This window comes from Rhinolophus ferrumequinum, chromosome 14 (assembly GCF_004115265.2).
Source record: "Rhinolophus ferrumequinum isolate MPI-CBG mRhiFer1 chromosome 14, mRhiFer1_v1.p, whole genome shotgun sequence".
Taxonomy (NCBI): domain Eukaryota; kingdom Metazoa; phylum Chordata; class Mammalia; order Chiroptera; family Rhinolophidae; genus Rhinolophus; species Rhinolophus ferrumequinum.
The window spans coordinates 25,926,270-25,951,838 of NC_046297.1; the positions used below are offsets into that span (position 1 = coordinate 25,926,270).

The 25,569-nt window shown below is 37.2% G+C and overlaps 2 pseudogenes; both read right to left on the reverse strand.

Moving 5' to 3' along the window:
• Positions 1-19: 19 nt before the first annotated feature.
• Positions 20-16,532, reverse strand: LOC117033699 (suppressor of cytokine signaling 5-like; annotated as a pseudogene).
• A 1,804-nt stretch (positions 16,533-18,336) lies between these two features.
• Positions 18,337-19,953, reverse strand: LOC117033700 (60S ribosomal protein L13-like; annotated as a pseudogene).
• Positions 19,954-25,569: the final 5,616 nt, after the last annotated feature.

Genomic DNA, 25,569 nt, shown 5'->3' on the forward strand with positions numbered 1-25,569 from the left:
CACATAAAAACATATCTAGTTAATGACCTTTGGAGACAGGAGAGTTTACTTTGCCTTGAATGGTTTTCCTTCTAATTTTATATTTATAATAATACTCTTGAAAAATCCTGTAACACTGATGGTAAAGGGAGCCCATCAATTCCATTGTATGTAGTACATCTGCATATTACTACATGGCCGATATATTGCAGGCTGAAAGGCTCAAGTCCTATTTAGTGATATAGGAAGCAATAGTTCAAACAACATGGAAGACTTGGTATCTTTATAATATTCCAAAAGGCCTATTACTGTGTAGGAGTGAAATACACATGGGTTGTGAGTATCAAAACTAAAGTTATGGTCCACTATTTAATTTGGGCATGCAGAGATCTATTTTAGCAACAGAAGCTCACAGAAAAGAGATAATCCTCTTGTGCAGAGTCTCTGAGCGAAAATGTGCCTTCAGGTTTCCCTTCAAGAAGGGCTTCTGCTTCATAACAGTCCATCACACCACAGGAACAGGGATTACCTGTATTCTGAAGCAAATAAGGCGCAAGGCAGTGTATGTAATCAATTTGTGTATGGACTTTCCAGGCTCCTTGTCTATTAACATGGGCATGGCTGTTCCTAGATACCTGACATTGCTTCTACCTACATGACTGCAAACACAGTGTGGTTGTATACTCTTCTGAGCCACAACCAGCTTGTAGAATTGCAGAATTTTCCTCATTTCATTCATTCCAGGAGCTATCTTTGGTTCCAGTTTATATTACAGATTAACCTGTGCAGTGACTTCAAATGTACTAGGAAGGACAATTAAGTACACAAACTCATCCTAGAAAAAGTGCTACATACCTCATTGCTGAATATTGCTATAGTCACCTTCGAAGTACTCCCCTTCAGAAGCTATGGTGGACCAGTAACTAGTCCACCCTTCAAAGCAATTTTGGAACTTTTTCTGGAATGGTCATCAGAGTTGTCGGCATATGACTCTTGATGTCCTGAATGTCATCAAAATGTCTTCTTTTCAATATTTCCTCTATCTTCAGGTAAAGAAAGAAGCCACTGGGGGCCAGATGAGGTGAGTAGGGAGGGTGTTCCAATGCAGTTATCTGTTTACTGGCTAAAAACTCCCTCACAGACAGTGCCATGTGAGCTGGTGCATTGTTGTGATGCATTGGCGAAAAGCTCAGGTTGTCTAACTTTTTCATACGGCCTTTTCAGCACTTCCAAGTAGCAAACTTGGTTAACTGTCCAGTTTGTGAAATTCACAATAAATTATTCATATGATATCAAAAAAGTTTAGCAACATCATTGCAACAAGTTCACAGACATAATTGTCAGACCTCATATGTATTTGTCCATTGATAGGGGTTCAACCCTTTCTTCAATACTAAGCTACCTTCTCTCTCTAAGCTTATCTCCTTCATCTTCTGTAGAAACCAAGGATGGATCAAATGTGTCAAAAAATGTTGAATGTGGGCTTACAGGGGCTGTATGCTGTCAAATCAAATGCTATTTGGGGCCTAAATCTGAGACAGCAGGAAAAGGGCATTTCTCGAACACTAATTTGGAAAACTATATTTTTATTTTATTATAAAAGAGAGGCTTTGACTGCTTGTTGTAAGTTCTTATGGGAAAATACAAGTCCACAGTATCCTGCAACCTCTGTCTCAGAGAGCTACTTCTTATAGTTCTGCTGGAAATGCTGCCCTTATTATGTACAGAGCTTACCTCATATTGCCTCTATCTCTTTTGAAGTCCACTTCTAGTTCTACCAAACTTTTTATCAATACCCAATAAAATTTGTGTCTTTGTAGAACAGGAACGTTTCTACTTCCCATCCCACAGATCATGTCCAGAGTAAGAATCTCTTCTCACAGATTTCTGATCAAGTTGGTGGAGCAGGTAAACACTGTGCTCACCTCCTCTCAGGACCACATCAATTACAACTAAACTGCAGAACAACCATAATGGTTCAGTTTAGCTGAACCAAAGCCCTACAACTACTGACATACAAAAGAAGCCACTTCGAGACAGGTAGAAGGGGAAGAGACATGGAAGGACAGGTCCTACACCTGCATGTGATCATTAAAAATTGGGAGAGATATCTTGGCTGTGGAGGTCCCCACTGGAGGAGCAGGGGATTCCAGTCCCACACCTGGCTACCCAGCTCAAGTTTCCAGTGCCTGGGACAGAAGTCCCTATAACTTCTGGGTATGAAAACCAGTGGAGATTGTGGCTAAATGAGATGGAGGGTGACTGGAGTCCTAGGCACTCCTCCTCAAGGGCCCACGCATGGACTTACTTGCTGACAGACTCATTGGCTTTGAGCTCCAGAACTGGGGCAGGGGCTCAAAAGGTGCCAGGGACACATACAGTGGGGAACTGAGTTGTCTGGCCTCAGGGTGAGGGCTGGAGTGTCAGGTTTCTCCCAGAGAAAAGAGCTGGCAGAAACCATTGTTTCTTTAATGAGCCTTCCCTTCCTGCATGCAGATGCAGGCAGATACCATTTATGTGTCTCATTAAACTGGCTATTACCTTTCATCTTCCCTGCCCTAGTGATTCCGGGAGACTCTGCCCCACCCAACTTTTAGGCACACCCAAGCCACTTCCAGTGGCTTTTCCATACAGACAACTTGTTTTAGCTCATGCTGCTGACTTTCATAAAATCTCTCAAAGGTTTACAAAACCCAAACAAGCAGCATCTGGTTTCAGCATGTCCTGTACCTCTGGTTGAGCAGCCCTAAGTCCATACTAGTGACAGCCAACCTCTGTTTGAAGATTGGTCTCTGAAGCCACCTCTAAGCCCAATTCAGGTGGTGACCATCTGTGGATTGCTTTGTTGCTCCTATCACGTGGCCTCAGACAGGCTACAGCTAAACTTGGCCTGCAGTGGGTCCCCTTCCAGGAGGTCCCAGGGCTGTTACACCTGGTGGCCAGCTTCAGACCAAGGTGGAATATCACCTGGCCACCTCTAAAGATGATACATCGAAAGGGCAGACTGGGAAGGCACCAGAGACTTGCTGCGACAGATCTTGCTCTGTAGGGTCAGCCCTTGCACCACAGCTCTTCCACTGTGGTTACAGTCAGTCCTCACAACCAAGCAGCATGAGGGCCAGTCCCTCCCATTGATGTGCAAACAGTAACCAAGTTTCAACTACAATAGGAGGGTGCACAAAACCCATACAAGGGACACACCTGGAGCACCTGGCTCTAGTGACCAGGGAGACTGCACTCGTTGGTCCCACAGGACAGCTACTACATAAGACCACGCTACTAAGATCAGGAGACATAGCAGCCCTACCTAATACACAGAAACAAATACAGAGAGGCAAAAAAATGGGGAGACAAAGAAACATGTCCCAAATGAAAGAACAGAACAAAGCTTTAGAAAAAGAACTAAATAAAATGGAGACAAGCAATGTACCAGACACAGAGTTCTAAACACTTATTATTAGGATGCTAAATGATCTCAGGGAGAACTTTAACAAAGAGACAAGAAACATACAAATGGAGATAGAAAACATAAAAAAGAACCAGTCAGATATAAAGAATACAATAATTGAAATGAAAAATACATTAGAGGGAATCAACAGTAGATTAGATGAAGCAGAGGATTGAATCAGTGATTTAGAAAATTTGGTAGCATAAACCACCCAAACAGAACAGCAAAAAGAAAAAAGAATCCAAAAAAATGAGGATAGTTTAAGGGTGCTCTGTACCAACATCAACTGTACCAACATTTGCATCATAGGGGTATTAGAAGGAGAAGAGAGAGAGCAAGGAATTGAAAACCTACTTGAGAAGTAATGATGAAAAAATTCCTTAACCTGGTGAAGTAAATAAATATACAAGACCAGGAAGTGCAGAGAGTCCCAAGAAAGATGAACCCAAAGAAACTCACACCAAGACACATCATAATTAAAATGCCAAAGATTAAAGACAAAGAGAATCTTAAAAACAGCAAGAAAAAAGCAGTTAGTTACCTGGAAGGGAGCTCCTATAAGACTATCAGCTGATTTCTCAACAGAAACTCTGTAGGCCAGAGGGATTGGCATGCAATATTCAAAGTGATGAGAAAGAGGGACTTACGACCAAGATTAATCTACCCAGCAACGCTATTATTTAGAACAGAAGGACAGATAAAGAGCTTCCCAGACAAGCAAAGTTAAAGGAGTTCATCACCACCAAGTCAGTATTAAATGAAATGTTAGAGGAGCTTCTTTAAAAAGAAGTAGGAGAAAACAAAGAAGATCAAAAATATGAATAATAAAAGGCAATAACTACATATTTACCAACAATTACTTTAAATGTAAATGGATTAAATGCCCCAATCAAAAGATAGGGTGGCTGAATAGATAAGAAAATAAGACCATACATATGCTGCCTGTAAGAGCCTCACTTCAGATCGAAAGGCCCACACTGACTGAAAGTAAAAGGATATTTTGTGAAAATGGAAACTAACTAACTAACTAACTAACTAACTAACTAACTAACTAACCTGGTGTGGCAGTACTTATCCAGACAAAATACTTTAAAACACAGGCTATCACAGGAGACAAGGAAGGACCCAGCAATTCCACTTCTGTGTATTTATCAGAAGACACCCAAAACACTACTTTGAGGGGACGTGTGCTTCCATATGTTCATTACAGCATTGTTTACAGTGGTCAAGATATGGAGGCAGCCTGGGTGTCCTTCAATGGATGAATGGATAAAGAGGAGGTGTACAATGTACATATGTACAATGGAATATTGCTCAGCAATGGGTGGGAATGGGTTCTTGCCATCTGCAGTGGCATGGGTGGACCTGGAGGGTATTGTGCTGAGTGGAGTATGTAGACAGAGAAAGACAGATACACTGTGATTTGATTATTTGTGGAATCTAAAGAACAAAATAAACAAATAAAACAGAAACAAACTCATAGCTATAGAGAACATTTTGATGGTTGCCAGATGGGAGTGGGACTGGGGATAAGAAAGGGGAAGGGATTAAGAAGTACAAATTGGTTGTTACATAGTAGTCATGGGGATGTAGGATGTAGTCAATAATTTTGTAATAAGTATATATGGTGTCAGATGGGTGCTAGATCTATTGGGGTGATAGGTGGGAGGGAAGTTGAAGGGCAGGGTAAAAAGGTGAAGGGATTAAGAAGTACAAATTGGTTGTTACAAAATAGTCATGGAGATTTAAAGCATAGTGAATATAGTCAATTATATGGGAATAACTATACATAGTGCCATGTGGGTACTAGACTAGTCAGGGAAATCATTTCATTATATAAATATGTAACAAGTACGCTGTACGCCTGCTATTAATATAAAATAATGTTGTGTGTCAAAACAAACAAACAAATAAGTAGTGTAAAAAAAAAATCTCTCCTCTCAAGTCTTGTTTCTAGGTGACACAGGAATCATTACCTGCTTGTTTCAATAATCTGAGGAATTTCAGTGGCATAGTTTTGGTTTCTCCTAGAAGAATTTTTTGAAGGGCTTAATCCCAGTTGTACTGCAACATTTTCTCTTAAGGGACTGCTTTGTTTCTGAGGAACTAACTCTTATACTGACTTACAAATATATTTGACAGACAAATATCTTTTGGAATTCATGTCCACATTTTCACTAAGACTTCCTCCCTCATGACTGAAGAGATTCTGACATCTGCATTTGAAATTATTCTACATTCCCCCCCCCCCACTTTATCCATTGATTATAAATCAGTTGGGGGGAGTGCTGACTTCAACAAAGGGCACTTGTGGCCATGCAGGACTGTTTAGGAGGGCGTAGTCATGGAGAGGGTGAGTAGGCTCGCTTGCTGATCCCATCTGTCCTGTCCCCTACGACTGCCCAAGGAGCACAGTCTCACTTCAGGGGACCCCTGCTGTGCCAGATACCCCCGCCAGGCCCCCAACCCTTTCTGCAGCAGCCTTCCCCTCTTAACCCTTTTCTCCTCCCTTCTCCCTCCATGCCCCATTGGAATCTAAGTATTAACTCATTTAATTCTCACAACAATCTTAGTTTGTAGGTTTAGGTTTCACTACAATTGTCTAATTTTATAGATGAGGAAACCTAGGCAAACAGAAGATAAATCTGCCTATATCACAAATTTATGTAAATAGCATTTGAAGTGAGGTAGCTGAAAACAGTGGCTGCTCACCTGGCTATGCTGCCTAGGACTGGTAGGTGCCAACTAGGTATTTCTTAGTTTGGTTTGATTTCTGGCAAACTTGTTCAATGACCCTGATTTTTATCCACTTTCAAAAATATGGTAGCTTATATTAAATAATATTTATGCAATATACCTTCCATACCAATATGGGGATATAATTCTTAAATGTCTGAGAAATGACATCACATTCTTTGCTAAAGTGACCATTAAAAATCTGTTGGCTGACTTGAACTGACTGGGACAATATTCCAAGTTTGTACTTATGACTCAGTCAAATAGCACAAATTAAAAGCTGATTTTATAACCTTCCTCTTTTGATAAATTAAAAGCTAGGTAATGTTTTCAAAATTCTGAACCAGAATATTGATTCCCAATACTAAGAGTATAGATATATCAATAATTCACCTAAGACTGAAGCAAAACCTATAGAAAAATCATCTTCAGCATATTGGGTTTCATCCTGAAAGGAAAAAAAAAAAATAAGTGAAGTGTGAAAGCAACAAACGCTTGGAACTGCAGAGATGAAATAGACAACTGATTCTTAATCAGTTAAAATGATCACTAATAAATGAAATCTAGAAATAAAATCCCACCTCTCAGCATGATCCAAAATACCAGCTTTTTTTCATAATTAAAGAATTTATTTGTGAAGATGTTAACTCTTTCGTCCTTTTTGAGCCTCCTCAATATTTCTTAGCTGCAATATAGGTTAGCTGCAATGCAAAAGACAGATTTGAAATTAGGTGAAAAAAAGTTTTTTAAAAGGAATAGAAATATACAAAATAATTCATGCTGTTTTATGAATTATAGAGAAGTCTAAAAAGCAAGAACAAAGGGAATTATTTCAATATCATCCCATTTAAATGGTAAACTCTTCATGACATGTTTTTCAATTTATTGGCAGTGAGTGAACTGATCTACATGGCACCTTGTTTTGCATGTCCTTTCTCTCCCTTCTCCCACTCTCAGTCGCCTTCCATGCTTTCCATATGTCTGGATCAATCTGTTGATTTTGCTAATACTTTCCCATCCCCCTTCAAGACTCTTGTGAATTATCTTAAACTCTTTGTTGTGATTAGAAATTAGGAATTTCATTGATTATATATTATTTTTATATAGTATTTACCTTATCCACTTGTTTCTTCTTTGATTATTGAAGGTAGATTAATTTCAAGAGCAAAATGGTCAGGAATAATCAATTCTATACCTAAATGAAGGAAACTGCGTAGGATTAGAAATGCTGCAAGGTAGAATTTTTGGGAAAATATACTAAAGTAAAATATACTGAGACCAGGACGTGATAAAATATATATCAATTTTATATTCAATATGTGATTTTCAATTCAGGAAATATCCAACGGTAAGAAAAAACTCACAATGAAAGCTTTTACAATTTTTTCTTTGAAATCTTCATGCACTTTAAGAAGACTGGAGAAAACACATTTCAGCAGGCTTGGCAGTCACTCAAATTTGTGTGCTTTAAGTTTAGAACCAAACTCAATCTGCCCCCTGTTCAAGCTCTGTTCTGTGCTGGCAAAACACCACTTGCTTGTTCAGAGGGAGAAGAAAGGCTTTCTAAAACTCAAAAAATGTTCTGGACATTAAATAACTCCTCAACAATTATATTATTCTCAGATGAAGTAAAATCAAATTAAACACATATGGGTGACATTTTCCTTATAACACATGGGTACAAAATAAATAGAAAATACTTAACAACACTTACTTAGAGTTTAGCAAAATTCAATAATGACTAAAAATTGCCAAAGTTCATTTGATCTTTCCAAGATGCTTTTGGTTTTCCCAGCTCTTATGCCTATTTCCCCATCACCATCTTACATTTTGAGGAAATGTTTGCTTAGGTATAATTTTTTTTGCAGCATTTGATATCCAAATATTGCAATAGTGTGTTAAGATGCTAAAGCTGAAATGTGGAAAGATGTACCATAATCTATTTATATTTAATTATGTAGACTGAATTAACCGTACATATAAATAATTTAAACATATGTACACACATATGTATATGTGCTTATAAAAAGTTCAACTTAAGTATTCATATAAATTTTCATTTTAAATTATTTTGCATAACAACTCTGAAATCTGGTAAGTAGATCTATGTAACTATGGGTAAAATATGCTGAAAAGACTGATAGTTTAAGATTTATGGGATTGAGGTATAAGCTGTGGCACATATTTGCATGTTAGTTAGCTCTTCTGAAACCTTTTCTTAACTAAAGAAAGATGGAGTTAAACTTGATAATATTTAAATTTATTTCTTAAACTAGTTTAATGTGAATCAGTGATTCTAACAAGAAGTTTGAAAATTACTTGATATTATGGTTAATAATGTTAATTTTATCTGGGTTTAGTTCCTTATTTGTTGCTGTATAAGGTGTGATCAAAAAATATGGTGAATGTTTAAATTTAAAAGATTATTGCAGTAAAAGACACATTGCCATTAATGCCCCTCAGAATACTCCCCCTCACTTTCAACACACTTATCCCATCGTTCTTGCCATTTTCTGAAGCAGTTCTGGAAGTCCTCTTTCGTGAGTGTCTTTAGTTGCACTGTCATGGCTGCCTTAATGTCCTGAATCAATTCAAAACGTTTACCTTTCATAGTCATTTTGACTTTGGGGAAAAGCCAGAAGTCACACAGTGCCAGATCCAGTGAATAAAGCAGATGAAGACACACCGTAATGTTTTTATTTGACAGAAATTGCCATACTGGAAACGATGTGTGACAGAGCTTTTCCTTTGTGATCAAGATATACAGTGAATACGGCTGCCGAGTGCCATCAGATAGAAAGGCAGGGATCTTCAATATGGGAATCAGTGCACCTAACAGTATGTGACAAGTTCCAACTTGTTTGGTGTAGTCAGTTGGGTGTGAGATAAGGTTGAGAGAAGGTGTGTTTTAAAGTGTGCCGTACATCATCCTCCATCATGACAATGTTCCATGTCACATATCTCTTCTGATATGCGGCAATTTCTGTCAAATGAAAATATCACAGTGTGTCCTCATTAACCCTATTCACGGGATCTGGCACTGTGTAACTTCTGGCTCTTCCCCAAAGTCAGAATGATTCAAGATATTGAGGCAGCCATGAAAGCACAACTAAAGACACACACGAAAGAGGATTTCTAGAAGTACTTCAGAAAAGTGCCAAGAACAATGGGATAAGTGTGTTTGAAGCACTCATTTTGAGGGGGATTAATGGCAGTATGTCTTTTACTGTAATACGTATTTTTATTTAAACATTCACTGTATTTTTTGATCACACCTCGTATATATTCTTATCTCAAGTAAATGCAACCAAACCCAACATTCCATGTTCTCTAAAAAACTTTCAGAGAATTTACTGTGTACTTTTATCAGACTTAATGTGTATCAGCCAAATTTAATTATAGCAGTTAAGATGTATGTTAATTAATAGGGTACTTAGGAATTCCAGCAGTGCCATCACCATACTCTACTCTATTTCCACTCCACTCCCCACCTATGGCATTATATAGTATAATAGTTATAAATGGAATCTCTGAAATTAGACTTTTGTCTTGAAATCCTGACTCTGCCATTTTACAACTACTTGACTTTGGGCAAGTGGTTTTCTCTCTCTATACCTCAAATTTTTTGTTTGTTTGTTTGTTTTGTTTTGTTTTTTGTTTTTTTTTTTTTCTGTGAAAAGAAGATAACATGTTTCATTGGAGAGTTCTGAGCTGTTCATGATTTTGTACCCAAAGTGTTTAGAATAGGGTCTGGTACATAATAAATTTTCAACTTGCTTCTTATGTGTCTTGCGCATTAGAATTGAAGCCTTAAAAGAGCGGGAGACTCATCAGTCTTGCTCATCATGGTCATGGCTACTTTACCTTCTCTTCCTTCTCTGTCTTTATTTTAATTGAAGTAAATTTCACATAACACATAATTAACCATTTTAAAGTGACATTTAATTCTTTCACAATGTTGTACAATTATCATCTCTATCTAGTTGCTTAAATATCTTTTACCATGTGGAGGAAGTTGTCTTCTATTCTTAGTTTGTTGATTATTTTTGTCATGAAAAGATGTTGAAAACTTTTTCAAATGCTTTTTCTGCATCAATTGAGATGATCACGTTTTTCTTTATTCTGTTAATGTGGAGTATTACACTGATTGATTTATACTTGATCATGGAGTATAATCCTCTTAATATGCTACTATGTGTGGTTTGCTAGCATTCTGTTGAGGAATTTTACACATATATTCACAAAGCATATGGATTTAGTTTTCTCTTGTTGTGATGTCTTCATCTGGCTTTGGTATAAAGTTAATGCTGGCCTCAAAGAATAAGTTAGGAAGTGTACCCTCTTTTTCCATTTTTTTTTTTTTTGGAAGAGATTGAAAAGGATTGGTATTAATTATTCTTTAAACATTTGGTGGAATTTTGCAAGTGAAGTCATCTGCTCCTGGACTTATCTGCTCCTGGACTTTTCTTTGTTGGGAGGTTAGTTCTTTTTTTTTTTTTTAATTAAAGTTTATTGGGGTGACAATTTTAGTGAAGTTACATAGATTTCAGGTGTACAATTCTGTATTACATCATCTATAAATCCCATTGTGTGTTCACCACCCAGAGTCAGTTCTCCTTCTATCACCATATATTTGATCCCCTTTACCCTCATTTCCCACCCCCCATCCCCCCTTACCCTCTAATAACCAATAAACTATTGTCTGTGTCTATGAGTTTTTGCTTCTCCTTTGTTTGTCTTATTCTTTTATTGTTTTTGATGTATATACCACATATCAGTGAAATCATATGGTTCTCTGTTTTTTCTGTCTGACTTGTTTCGCTTAGCATTATAATCTCAAGATACATCCATGTTGTCACAAATGGTCCTATTTCATCTGTTCTTACCGCCGAATAGTATTCCATTGTGTATATATACCACAACTTCTTTATCCATTCATCTATTGAAGGACATTTTGGTTGTTTCCATGTCTTGGCCACAGTAAATAACGCTGCAGTGAACATTAGAGCACACGTGTTGTTATGGATGAATGTTTTCAGATTTTTGGGGTAGATACCCAGGAGAGGGATTGCTGGATCATATGGTAATTCTATTCGTAATTTTTTGAGGAATCTCCACATTGCCTTCCATAGTGGCTGCACCAGTCTGCATTCCCAGCAACAGTGTATGAGGGTTCCTTTTTATCCACAGCCTCGCCAACACTTGTTACTTTTTGTCTTATTGATGATAGCCATTCTAACTGGCTTAAGGTGATATCTCATTGTGGTTTTTATTTGCATTTCTCTGATAACTAGTGATGTTGAGCATTTTTTCATATGTCTATTTGCCATTTGTATGTCCTCTTTGGAGAAATGTCTCTTCAGTTCCTCTGCCCATTTTTCAATTGGGTTGTTTGTTTTTTTGTTTTTGAGTTGCATGAGTTCCTTGTATATTTTGGATATTAGCCCCTTATCAGAGGCACTGTTTGCAAAAATTTTCTCCCTTTCAGTTGGTTGCCTCTTTATTTTGTTAATGGTTTCTTTTTCTGTGCAGAAGGTTTTAAGTTTGATATAGTCCCATTCATTTATTTAAGCTTTTACTTCCCTTGCCTTTGGAGTCAAAAATGCTCCTTTAACCCAAGGTCTGTAAGTTTAGTACCTATGTTTTCTTCTATGCAGTTTATTGTGTCAGGTCTTATGCTGAAATCTTTGATCCATTTTGAATTAATTTTGATACATGGTGACAGATAGCAGTCCAGTTTCATTCTTTTGCATGTGGCTATCCAATTCTCCCAGCACCATTTATTGAAGACGCTGTCTTTCCTCCATTGTATGTTTTCAGCTTCTTTGTAAAAAATTATCTGTCCATATTTATGTGGTTTTATTTCTGGGTTCTCAATTCTATTCCATTGGTCTATGTTTTTGTTTTTCTACCCATACCATGCTGTTTTGATTATTGTAGCCCTGTAGCACAAGCTAAAGTCAGGGAGTGTGATACCTCCAGTATTGTTCTTTTTTCTTAAGATTGCTTTGGCTATTCTGGGTCTTTTGTGGTTCCAAACAAATCTGATGATTTTTTGCTCTATTTCTTTAAAAAATGTCATTGGGATTTTGATAGAGATGACATTAAATGTGTATATTGCTTTGGGTATTATGGCCATTTAAACTATGTTGATTCTTCCAATCCATGAGCATGGAATATCTTTCCATTTCTTGGTGTCTTCTTCAATTTCTTTTAAAAATGTCTTATAGTTTTCATCATGTAGGTCTTTCACATCCTTGGTTAAGGTTATTCCTAGGTATTTTATTCTTTTTGCTGCAATTGCAAAAGGAATTTCTTTTTTTTTTAAATTTCGTTTTCTGAGATTTCATTGTTAGTATATAGGAATGCATTGGACTTTTGGACGTTGATTTTGTAGCCGGCAACTTTACTGTGTTCGTTGTACGTTTCTAATAGCTTTTTGGTGCAGTCTTTGGGGTTTTCTATGTATAGCATCATGTCATCTGCAAAGAGTGACAATTTAACTTCTTTATTCCCAATTTGGATGCCTTTTATTTCTTACTCTTGCCTGATTGCTCTGGCGAGGATTCCAACAGTGTTAAAAAGCAGAGGTGATAGGGGACAGCCCTGTCGTATTCCTGAACACAGAGCAAAGTGTTTCAGTTTTTCACTGTTAATTATGAAATTAGCTGAGGGGTTGTCATATATGGCCTTTATTATGTTAAAGTATTTTTCTTCTATACCTATTTTATTAAGTGTTTTAATCATAAATGGATGTTGTATATTGTCAAATGCTTTTTCTGTATCGATTGATAAAATCATATGATTTTTGTCCTTTATTTTGTTTATGTGATGTATCACACTGATGGATTTGCGTATGTTGAACCATCCTTCTGCCCCTGGGATGAACCCCACTTGATCGTGATGAATAATCTTTTTAATGCACTGTTGCATTCAATTTGCTAGAATTTTGTTCAGGATTTTTGCATCTGTATTCATTAGAGATATTGGTCTGCAGTTTTCTCTTTTCTTGTGTTGTCCTTACCAGGTTTTAGTATCAGCGTAATGTTAGCCTCCTAAAATGAGTTAGAGAGTATTATCTCTTCTTGAATTTTTTGGAAGAGTTTGAGCACGATTGGTATTATATCCTCTCTGAAGGTTTGGTAGAATTCACTAGTGAAACCATCTGGTCCAGGACTTTTGCTTTTGGGAAGGTTTTGGACACTAATTCAATTTCATGACTGGTGATCGGTCTGTTTAGATTTTCTAGTTCTTCATGGTTCAGGCTAGGAAGGCTAAATGTTTCTAAGAACTTGTCCATTTCTTCTAGGTTATTAAATTTTGTGGCATATAGTCCTTCATAGTATTCTTGGATGATCATTTATATTTCTGTGGCATCCATTATAACTTCCCCTTTTTCATTTCTGGTTTTGTTCTAGTGTCTTTTCTCTTTTTATCTTAGTGAGTCTAGCCAAGGCTTTGTCAATTTTGTTAATCCTTCAAAGAACCAGCTCTTCATCACATTAATTTTTTCTATTATCTTTTTGTTCTCTATTTCATTTAGTTCTGCTCTGATTTTTATTATTTCCTTTCTTCTGCTGACCTTGGGTTTCATTTGTTCTTCTTCTTCTATTCTTTATGTGTAATATGAGGTTTTTATTTGGGATTTTTCTTGTTTCTTGAGATAGGTCTGTAATAATATATATTTACCTCTTAAAACTGCTTTCACTGCATCGCAAAAATTTTGGTAGGATGCATTTTCATTCTCATTCGTTTCTGTGTATCTTTTGATCTCTCCTCTAATTTCTTCTTTGACCCAGTCATTCTTTAAAAGTATGTTGTTTAATCTCCATGTATTTGTGATTTTTCCTGCTTTCTGGTTTTTCCTGATTTTCTCTGGATACCATTTGCTTGGAGTGTCAATTTCCACCCTTTCACTTTGAGTCTATGCTTGTCCTTGTAGCTTAGATGTGTCTCTTGGAGACAGCATGTGGTTGGGTTTAGTTTTTGATCTAATCTGCTACTCTGTTCCTTTCTATTGGTGAGTTCAGTCCATTTACATTTAGGGTGATTTTTGATATGTGAGTATTTCCTATCATTCTATCTTTAGTTTTCTGGTAAGACTGTGTCTCTGTTGTTTCTTTGCACTTTTGTTGTGTACTATTTCTGTGTGGTGGTATTCTATGATGTTTCCCTCTGTTTTTTCTTTTGTTACAGTATATATTTCAGTTGTGGATTTTTTTTTTTTGAGTGGTTACCATTAAATTTATGTAAAAGAAAGTTTGACATTTAGAGTATTCCATTTTCTTCAGCATGCTTACTTTCTCCATTCACATATTGCAGTTCAGGCCTTTACTCTCCCCCTTTTCATGTTTTGGTTGCCACAAATTATTCCTGTTGATGATAGTCGAATAGCCTCCTTTAGTATTTCTTGTAGTTCTGGTCATTTATTAGAAAATTCCCTCAGTTTCTGTATGTCTGCAAAGGTCTTTATTCCTCCTTCATATCGAAAGGATTTCTTTGCTGGGTATATTATTCGTGGCTCATAATTTCTCTCTTTCAGTGGTTTGAATATTTGTTTCCACTCCCTCCCGGCTTGTAGAGTTCCTGCTGAAAAATCTGATGATCATCTAACGGGCTTTCTACTGTCTTCTTTTTCCTGGATGCCTTGAGGATTCTTTTTTTGTCGGTGATTTTTGACAGCTTCAATATAATGTGCCTTGGAGAAGGCATGTTGGGGTTGAGATAATTAGATGTTCTATTTACTTCTTGGATTCGAGGATCCAGTTATTTCCACAAGTTTGGCTATTTGTTTGAATATAGTCTCTATTCCCTTCTCTCTTTCTTCTCCATCTGGTATGCCCATTATTCTTATATTGCTCTTTCTGATGCAGTCAGGAAGTTCTTGTAGAGTTCTTTTATTTAACTTCAAGTCTCTTTCTTCTTCCATCTGTGTCATTTCCAGGTTTCTATCTTCGATGTCACTGATTCTTTCCTCCATCTGGTCAACTCTACTACCTAAGCTGGCTATTTCATTCTTCATTTCTTCTATTGAGTTCTTAATCTCCAGAAATTCTATTTGGTTCTTTTTTAATATTTCAATCTCTTTGTTAAAATGTTCATGTTGTTCTTTGATTGTGTTTCTGAGTTCATTAAACTGCCTTTCTGTGTTTTCATTCATCTCATTGCATTTTTTCAGAACTGCAGTCTTGAATTCTCTGTCATTTAAGTCACATATTTCCATAACTTTAAGTTCATTTTCTGTAGACTTTTCACTGTGTTTCTGAGCTGTCTTGTTGCCTTGGTTATTCATGGAAATTAATGATTTATTATTTCAATTGCTAAGCATCTACAGGCATGGGTTCTGCAAAAGGTTGACAGGAAGAGGTCTTTCTTTTGTTTTCCAGTATGTGTTGGTAGAATGTTTTATTTTCTCTCCGACTGCAGGCTGTTTTTCTCTTTCACACTGTCGTGTTATGTTTTCTCTGCACTATTCCAGCTTCTCATAGAAAGGGGGTATTTCCTGGAAGGCGAACTTCTTCTCTGTTAACAGTTCCCCTGGGTCACAGGGCACCGCGTCCGTGTGGGGATGCGGAGAGCTTTTGAAGTTCCAAAGCTCTTCCTTCACTAGCTTGAGAACCCGTGTGTTTCAGCTGTTCTGTTTACACCTGCAGGGATCCACCCAGATAGGTGGGGATGGGGATTGAGGGGGTGGGTTGTGAGAGGTAGCCCAGAGCAATGGCGACTACCACTACAGCCAGTCCTGCTTCCACAGCTCCCTTCCCTTTGTGGAACTAGTTAGGCTGCGAATCTGTGTCTGCTGACCACAGTTCTCAGAACTGCAAATTGTCTGTTCTTTTGATCTGACACTGCTACTGTTCCACTTCTTGCACTGGGCAGGTGTGGGTGGGGCAGGCTCTGGGAGGGTAGGGACTGGGCGGGTATTCTCAGTGCCTAAGGCTTCCATTCTCTGCTGAGCAGTGAGGGCGTAAACCATTCTTTTCAGGCTTCTTCCCTCAGTCTTTGCTTTGAGGTCTCTGCTGTGAGCGGTCTGTTCAGCCATGTTATATGCTGTCCCCTCAGCCCTGTGGGCCTATACAGAGCCCTAGCTATTGGAGTTCTTCCCTTTCCCGCAGCTACGGTAGTTCCGGGATGCTGAGAGTTCAGAGCACTGAGCTAGGTCTGTGTCCTCTGCCCATGTGTCCCCGTCTCCCCACTTCTCCCTTCCCTCCTCCCCCACTCGCTCAATTTGCCCACCTTTAGGTGAATTCAGTAGTGATCCTCTTTGTGTTGTCTGTCTGCTGTGCAGGGAGTCTTTTGTGGAGTTATAGTTGTTCAATTTGTTGTAAATTCCAGGATTGATTTCCAGAGGCTCACCTCTCACCGCCATTTTGATGATGTCAGTGGGTAGTTCTTTTTTAACTACTGATTCAATCTCTTTACTTATTAAAGGTCTATTCAGATTTTCTATTTATTGTCAATTTGGGTAGTTCATGTCTGTTTCTGGGAATTTGTCCTTTTCATCTAGGTTATATAATTTGTTGGCATACAATCATTCAAAGCCTTCTCTTATAATTCTTTTTATTTTTGTAAAGTTAGTCCCTACTTTTATTTGTGATTTTGGTAATTTGAGCCTTCTCTCATTTTTTTCCTTTTCCAGTCTAGACAAAGACTTGCTAATTTTGTTGATATTTTCAAAGAACCCATTTTTTGGTTTTGTTGATTCTCTCTATTGTTTTTCTTTGTATTAAATTTATTGGGGTGACATTGGTTAATAAAATTTATAAGTTTCAAGTGTACAATTCTATAACACATCGTCTGTATATTGCATTGTGTGTTCACCACCCAAAGTCAAATTTCCTTCTGTCACCATATATTTAACCCTCTCTACCCTCTTCTATCATTATTGTTTTTCTATTCTTTATTTAATTTACTCTGCTCTAATTTTTATCATTTCTTTCCTTTGTCTAGCATTGGGTTTACCTTGTTCTTGTTCTAGTTCCTTAAGATACATAGTTAGGTTATTGATTTGGGGTCTTTTTTCTTTTTTAATGTGAGCCTTTAGAGCTATAAATTTTCCTCTGAAAAGTGCTTTCACTGAATCCTGTAAGTTATGAAATGTTACATTTTCAGTTTCAGTCATCTCAAAGTATTTTCTAATTTCACTTGCAGTTTCTTCTTGAATCATTGGTTATTTAAGAGTGTGCTGTTTAGTTTCCACATATTCGTGAACTTTACAATTATTAACATCAACTCTCATTCCATTGTGGTTGGAGAAGATATTTTGTATGATTTCAGTCTCTAATATTTATTGAGATTTGTTTTGTGCTCCAACCTATGGTCTATGCTGGAGAATGTTACATGTGCACTTCGGAAAAATGTGTATTCTGTTGCTGTGCAACAGAATATGGTGCAGTGCTCTCTCTCCATATATGTGTATTAGGTCTAGTTGACTTGTAGTGTTGTGCAAGTCCTCTATTTCCTTATTAATCTTCTGTCTACTTTTATTCATTATTGCAAATGGAGTATTAAAGTTTCCAACTATTATTGTAAAATCAGCTATTTCTTCCTTTGAGTCTGTCACTTTTTATTTTGTATATTTTGTGGATCTGTTCTTATGAATATGTTATATATGAATATGTTATATATATAATTGTAATATCTTCTTGATGGCTTGATCTTCTCACTTATATTTAATGTATTTTTCGTCATTTTTGTCTCTTGTAACGATTTTTATCGTAAAGTCTATTTAGTCTCATATTCGTATAGTCACCCCAACAATCTTCTGGTTACTGTTTGCTTGGAAAATCTTTTTTCACCCTGTTACTTTCTGTATATTTGTGTCTTTGAATCTAAAATGAATCTCTTATAAGTAATATATAGTTGGATTTTTTTTTAAAACTCATTTTGCTGATCTCTGTTTTTAATTGGGGAATTTAATCCATTTACATTTAAAGGAATTACTGATAGGAAAGAATTGCCATTTTGTTCTTTTCTGTATATCGTAAAACTTTTTTGTTCCTCAATTCTTCCATTATTAACATTTTTTGTGATTAATTTTCTTGAGTGTACCATTTGATTCCATTCTCATGTTTTCGGTATTTTTTTTTTCTTAGTGGATACACTGGGGATTACAACTACAATTAACATTTTAACTCTATATCAATCAAGTTTGAATTAATAGCAACTTGGTTTCAATAGTATACAAAAACTGCTCCTTTACAACTACGCAAGAAAAGAAAATTACAGGCTAATATCTTTGATAAACATAGATGCAAAAATCCTCAACAAACTACTACCATACCAAATTCAAAAGCACATCAAAGGATTACACACTATCACCAAGTGGGATTTATTTTCAGTGCTGCAAGAATGATTCAACATACACAAACTAACTAATGTAATACACCACATTAACATATCAAAGGATAAACGTCGTATGCTCACCTCAATAGATTCAGAAAAAGCATTTGACAAAATCCCCTACCTTTTCCTTATAAAAATTCTCAGCACACTAGGAATAGAAGAAATTTACCCAACACAATAAAAGCTATATATAAGATTACAGCTAACATCATACTCAACAGTAGAAAACAGAAAGATTTTCCTCTAAGATTAGGAACAAAGATAAGGATGCCTACTCTCACCATTTCTACTCAAAATAGTGCTGGAAGTCCTAGCCAACAAACAACTAGGGAAGAAAAATAAATAAAAGGCATCCAAATTGGAAAGGAAGAAGTAAAATTATTTCTGTTTGTAGATAACATAATCTTATACGTAGAAAATTCTAAAGACATTATCAAAAGTCTGTCAGGATACAAAATAAGTTGTGTTTCTATACACAAACAACAAACTGTCTGAAAAAGACGTTTAAAAATATCCCATATACAATAGTATAAAAAATAATAAATACTGGGGGGTAGAGGGATGGGCAGAAAAGATGAAGGGGATTAAGAAGTACAGACTGCCAGTTATAAAATAAGTCATGGGAATGTAATGTACAGCTAGAGAATATTATCAATAATATCATAATAATGATGTAACATAGTTATCAGACTTATTGTGGTAATAACTGTGTAAGGTCTATAGAAGTCTAATCACTCTGTTGTATACCTGAAACTAATATAATATTATATGTCAACTATAATTTTTTTTTAAATCATCAATAGAACTTTATTTTTTTCTTTTCAACATCCTGCTCTGCAGCTTCCTTGGCCCTTTTTGCCCGGATGCCAATGAGCTGGGCATTGGCATGGGCTATGCAAAGGCTGGCAAATGCCTTGAAATTCTTATCCTCTTCTGTGATAACCCTGGCTTTCTCCTTCTTGTAGACATTCCGTATGGGCACCACTGGTCCTGACAGCTGGGTAGCCAATTTGAGTTCTTCAGCAGAGCTGTCTCCCTTCTTGGGGGCTGATAGCTTCCTGGGGAAGAGGATCAGCTTGGAGCGGTACTCTTTCAGGCGCTGCATGTTGGTCTTCAGGCGCTAGTTACACTTGTTTCGCCATCCTGGATCCACCGAGATTCCAGTGGTCCGGGCTACCTTCTTATGGATACCAGCCACCCTTAACTCCTCCAAGCTGAAGCCCCTGCTGGCTCGCACTTTGGTGTGGTACCTCACAGTAGGGCATCTCACTATGGGCCGGATGGATCCGGACGCAGGTTGCAGGGCAATGCAGCGCGCTTTGGCTTTCTAGGGCCTTGCGTTTGTGGATCTTCCACTCTGGCTGGTTAAACCACGTGGCCACGTGCCTTTACCAGTCTTTGTGGAAGTGGGGCTTCAGGATCATTACATTTTGGCTGGGAGCCATGGCTGCTGCCTACCGGCCTTCTCCCAGGGAGGATAGCCACCGGAAAGGCTATGTCAGCTATAATTTAAAAATCAAATTTAAAAAAGAATAAAATACTTTAGTAAAATAAAAAACTACAAATCATTGATGAAATAAATTAAAGGAGACATAAATGAGTGGAAAGACATCTTGTGTCCTTGGATTGGAGGACTTAGTATTGTTGATGTGTCCATCCACCCAAAGCAATCTACAGATTCATGTAATGCCTATCAAAATCCCAATGACATTTGTTTTTTTACACAAATAGAAGAAAAGCAATGCTAATATTCATACAGTACCACAAAGACCCTGAAGTGTCAAAGCAATCTGGAAAAAGAACAAAAAAGCTGGAAGTATCACACTTCCTGATACCAAAATATATAACAAGCTGTAGTAATTAAAACAGTATGGTACTAAAAAACAAAACAGACAAACAAAAAACAAAACACAGTGTGGTACTAGCATAAAACAGACATATAGACCAATGGAACAGAATAGACAGCCCAGCAATAAACCCGTGCATATATAGTTAACTGATCTTTGACCAGGGTGCCAAGAATCCACAAGTGGGGAAAACACAATCTCTTCAACAAATGGTGCTGGGAAACTAGATATCCATATGCAAAAGAATAAGACTGGACCACTGTCTTACATCATACACAAAAACATCTAAAATGGATGAAAGATTTAAATATAAGACCCAGAACTGTAAAACTAATAAAGGAAAACATAGAGAAAACCTTCATGACATTAGGCTCAGCAATGATTTCTTGGAAATTTTACCAAAAACAAAGCAACAAAAACAACAAAAAAATTAGATAAGTGGGACTTCATTAAACTAAAAAAGTTTTTGCACAACAAAAGAAATAAGCACAAAATGAAAGGAAACCTATGGAATGGGAGAAAATATTTTCAAACCATATATCTGACAAGTGATTAATATCCAAAATATACATGGAATTCCAACTAAATAGCAAAAATAAAATAAAAAATAACCCAATTAAAAAATTGTCAAAGGACCTGAATAGACATTTCTCAAAAGAAATACACAAATAGCCAACAGATATGTGAAAAAGTGCTCAACATCACTAATCATCAGGGAAATGTACATAAAAGCCGCAATGAGATATCTCACAGGTGTTAGAATGGCTTTTATAAACAAAACAAAACAAATCAAAACAAAAACCCCAAAGAGAACAAGTGTTGGTGAGAGTATGGAGGATTTAGAAAACTTGTACAGTGTTGGTGGAAATGTAAAATGGTGCAGCTGCTATGGTAAACAGTATTGTGTGTCCTCAAAATATTAAAATAGAGCTACCCTATGTATAGCAATCCTATTTTTGGGCATATATATACAAAACACTTGAAATCAGGATCCTGAAGAGATCTCTGTACTCCCCTGTTGCTTCCAATATTATTCACAGTAGATAAGATATAAAAGCAACCTAAATGTTCATTGACAGATGAATAGATAAAGGAAATCTGGTATATTCATACAATGGGATATTATTTGGCTTTAAAAAAGAAGGAAATCCTGCTGTATGAGACACCTTAGATGAACCTGGAAGATAGTATGCTAAGTGAAATAAACCAGACATAGAAGGATAAATGCTGCATGATTACACTCATATGAGCTATCTAAGAGAGTGAAACTCATAGACACAGAAAGTAGATCACAAGTTACCAGGAGCTAGAATGAGAGAGAAACAGGAAGCTGCATTAATCAAGATGAATAAATTCTAGAGATCTACTATACAACATTGTGCCTATAGTTAAGAATAATGTATTGTGTACTTGAAAAATTGTTAAGAGTGGGTATAGATCTTATGTTAAGTGTTATTATGTCAAATTAAAAAAACAAAAATGTCTTTGTCTAGTAGTTTAATGCTTGGGCTTCCTCAGTGACAGTTTCTACAAATTTCTATCTCTGCCCCTGTGTATTGGCCATCCTTTCTTGTTTCTTTGCATGCCTTTTAAATTTTTGTTGAAAACTGTACAGTTTGAATATTATAATGTGTCAACTTTGTAAATCAGATTTTCTCCACTCCTGGAGGTTTAATTGTTGCTCTTCGTTTTGAGTTGCTGTTCACTTGTTTAGTGACTTTTCTAAACTTTTTTAAAGTCTGTGTTTGTGTGTGCATGTGGCCACTGAAGTCTGTGTCCTGTTAACTTAGTCAGCTAATGTTTTGATGGTTTCCTTAAACACCTGAAGCCAAAAAAAGGACACACACACACACACACGCACACACACACACACACACAAAAAAAGGAGAAAGAACAAGAAATAAATACTCTCCCACTCTTTTCAGATTGGCTCTGTGTTGGGACATTCCTTTAATACTTAGCAGGCTGTTTTAGTGATTACTACCATAGTTTTCACTTCTTTCCTGTATAAAGGTCTTTCAGAGGTGAGAGCTTAGGATCTTCTCAGGCTTTTCCTGAATGTGCATTCAGCCCAGAGCATGTGAATGGCCTCATTGATTCCCTGGTGTACACAGGACTTTTCAAAGCCCTTATTCCCCCATACCTTCTTTTCCAACCTTTCTTTCCATGCTTTTCAGTCTGTTATCCCTTGCCCCCAGCTGCTGTGGCCAATACTTGTGCTTTTAAATGCTTTCAACAAAACCTGCCTGGGGAACTTCCCCAACCCCTGGAATGCTCCAAGTCAGGTGAAACAAAGGCAAGTCCTTGTGCCAGTCCTTCAGGAAACCACCTGACAGATCAAAATGGACAATCTTAATTCCTTGAGAATAATGTCCGCCCCGCCTCTCTGAAACTAGCAACCTGCACCAACATCATGGGCCACGGTTCTCACAGCCACCACTGAGCTAGGGATTGGAGGATTGTAGAGAATTTAAATGTCACAGTGCTCTCTTACTGCAAAGCAGCAGCTTCTTATATCACTATGCCTTTCTCTGATTGTTGTAAGTTTGGCTGGATTCTAGAGTTCTGTAAAAGTTGATTCTGACCGTTTTTTTTTTTTTTTTCCCCATCTCATTAGTTGTTTTTATGGAGGGATGAAGCCATTTTCAGTGTCACTTTACATCTCCTTTTTTTTCTTAAAGTGATATTTACTGTCATCATCTGCAAATGTAGATATCTTAGTACATGTGTCTTCATTCTGTTTGCCTTCCGACAAACAACTGCTTTTTGGCTACCTGCAGGGAGGAGGCCCACACAGGCACTGGAAGCAGGTAAAGGGCTGTTAGGTAGGCAATTCCACAGACCTAGTTCAGAGCATGGTCCAGAGGAAAGGGTGCTACCTTCGGGTGGGAATGTCATTTTGGACCTGTGGACTTCTGGCTGAGGAGGAGGAAAGAGGGTGGCCACAGGCACAAAAGGGCCTAGGTCTTTCCTAAATCTAAGAGTAGGCTGGGATGTCCACACTTGCGCATGCAAGACCCCTCACAGTGTGGCAAAGGGCTCTGGTGAGAGGGGAAGGTGGTGGACCCACTAGCTCTGAATTGTTGAGTTCCCTGTAGAGCCCTGAGGAATCTGGAAATTCATAATTTGAACATAGCCCTCTAGGTACTTATGAAGGTATAGTTCTTAATGCAGGAGAATGAAACATATTTTAATTAACAGTCTTTGAACTTGGTTTATAACTTTCAAATATTTGGATACATGGGGAGACTGTGTTTATGCTCTTGCCCCGAACATTGCCAATGGTAGAAGTGGGCAATGTAGGAATGTCTATTTTGCCCCTCTGAGGTTTGATACTATTGATCCCTCTCCTTCCTTACTATACTTTTTCATGGGGTATCAGGGATACCACATTCTTGAGTTTCCACCTACCTCACTGGTAACTTTTCTTACTTTCCTTTGTTTATTCTTCCTCCTCTTCTTCCTCACTAAGTAACATTGGAGAGTTCCAGGGTTCAACCCTTGGTCCTTTCCTCTTCTCTGTCTTCATTTATAGTGTTAGACCCCCAGCTCAGACTTCTCTTGTGAAGTCAAACACAGTATATCCACTGCCTACTTAAGATTTTCACTTGGGTTTCTGACATGACAACTTTTTTTAATAGACAAGTCATCTGCTCCTTCTCAGTTAAGGTCAATCTACCCTTTCAGTTATTCAGGCTTAAAATATTATCCCTGATTCTTCTCCTTCTCTAGTATACTGCATCTAGTCATTCAGGAAAATATCTTGGCCCTGTCCTCAAAATATTTTATGCTGGATCTGACCACTTCTCACAACCACCACTGCTATTCCCCTTGTTCAGGTTACCATTACAGCTCAGATTTCTACCAGAGCCTCCTGACTGGACTTCCAGTTCCCACAACTACTCACTACAGGTTGAGTGATCCTTAAAAAAGTCAGATCATGCTACTCCTCTTCTCAAAAGCCCTTAATGGCTCCCCACTTCATTTAGAGTAAATGCTAAAGCTTTTTCAGTGGTTAATGGCTGAGCATATAACCCAATTCCGGTTAGTGAGAACCAAGTATTGTACAATTATTCAAACTTTTGAAAAGATAAGTTCTCTCTTTGGTGCTGGACTTGGGGATGGGAGAGTGAAAGCCTGAATTTGGAGGAAGGCATTTAGCAGGTGGAGTGGGATTTCCTGAGAGGGAAACCAAGGAAAAGTGTTGAAAAATGGAAAGGTGTCTTCTGGACTCTGCAGCTACATCACAGGCCAATAAAACTCCAGTCCAGTTTAAAGTAGATAGAGTTGTATTTTCTATCTCCTGAGGTGAAGAGTCTTCACTAAAGCAGGGGTGAAGGAAGAGGCAGAAACTGACATTCACTCAGCATTCCCTTTTGATTGAGCACTATGCTATGTGAGTTATCTTAATTATCTTACTATATTCAATCCTTCTTTCTCTTATTGTTTACAGTTTTAATCCATTTCCCTTACCTATAATTATCTTTCCATTCTTCTCTGGCAGATGTTTTAAAACGCTTGATCAAAACTCTTATTTCCATTAAAATACATTCAATTTTCCTCCCATTAATACTTATGTAAAGAGTTCCTACATGTTATTTCCTAGTTGTTCATACTTTTCTTGTGTGTCCGTGAGAGTGTGTCTCTATTTAGAGACTTTCTGGTAGTAAAAGTAATATCTTCTATTTCTTCTTTAACTCCATTCAGAATCTAGTGCCATATTTTATTTTTCCCAATGGACATTTCGTGGTTTAAAAACATTATTTGAGATAGGGTACTACATTTTTTTATGATGACTTTAAAATAATTTATTTATAATAAGGCATCTAAGAAATATTATTCTTGTTTTGTACCTTTGGAACTTAAGACAAAAACATGTAAATTGCTTAGAACAGTGTGAGGTATATCATTAAATACTCAATAAATGTTATTATTATTAGCTAAGTCCTCTCCCACATTAGCACATCCTACTTGTCTTTTAGTTCATAATAGTATCTTATGATGTGGTCATTTATGTGTACCTCTTACTTCCTTAATAGGTGACAAACTCCGTGAAGCCAGTCCCTAGTCTTGTGTATGTTTGTGGGAGCATAGTGTGGAATAGTGGAAAGAACATGAGTTTAGAATCATACTGGACTGGATGTCCTAAATCCACCATAATGGTTGTGAGGTCATAGCTTGGTTATTTCATTCCATACTGAGCTCAGTTTGCCA